The sequence below is a fragment of the Lissotriton vulgaris genome, chromosome 4_1 (genome assembly GCF_964263255.1).
Source record: "Lissotriton vulgaris chromosome 4_1, aLisVul1.2, whole genome shotgun sequence".
NCBI lineage: Eukaryota > Metazoa > Chordata > Amphibia > Caudata > Salamandridae > Lissotriton > Lissotriton vulgaris.
The window spans coordinates 1,118,918,630-1,118,919,582 of NC_141691.1; positions in this window are offsets into that span (position 1 = coordinate 1,118,918,630).

Below are 953 nucleotides of genomic sequence, written 5' to 3' on the forward strand. Positions count from 1 at the left end.
GGTCTTCATGTACTGAATTCAGGACCGAGAAGAAAGTACGTAAGTTATGTGATGTCACTCTGCCAGGTACAAAGCCCAACTGATCAGGTAGTATCAGGGAAGAAGGCAGGAGACTGATAAGAGTAGCAATAAGCTTGGCGAGTATTTTCACGTCGCAGTTAAGCAATGAAAGGGGCCTGTTAGGAGTCACAGCTATGCGCCGGTTTCTCTGGTTTCAAAAGCGATGTGATAAGGGCTTCATGCATAGAGGAAGGTAAGTGGCCCACCTCGAGCGCATCTTCGTAGACCTCCCGTAACACGGTGCCATAAAGTCAATGTACGTTTTATAAAATTCCATTGGAATCCCATCCAGTCCCGTAGCTTTACCCGACTGCATACTCATAATTTCATCCCGCACCTCATCTAATTCGAAAGGGGCACTCAGAAATGCCCTCTGTGCATCGCTCAGCCAACCCAAGGACACGTCGTCAAGATACTCTTGTAATTGGAGGGAACCTGTTCTAGTGGACGTGTAGAGTGTGCTGTAATGTGTCACAAACGCATTAAGAATTTGCGCAGTATCTCTAATCATTTCTCCCTCTGTGTTTTCCAATTCCAGGATAACATTAGGGGGACGGGTCAATCTCATCGTCGCAGCTAGAGCCTTCCCTGGTCTCTCGCCTTCGCCATATCGGCGAGCTAGCCACTGTTTGCTCCTAAATTTAACCTCTATAGCTGCCTCATCAGTGTATTCAGTCAGTTTCTCACGTATACTTGAGAGGGTGGTATTGTCAGGACATGTAGCCAACGAAGCCTCAAGGCTTGTAAGCTCCAGTTCCAGGGACGTCAATCGCGCTTTTATACTTTTCAAAAATCCTGATCCTTTTGCAATGCATACCCCCCTCAAAGTTACCTTAAACGCATCCCAGATAGTTTCCACACCATTCGCCGAGTCTTTATTTCATTAAAAAAAA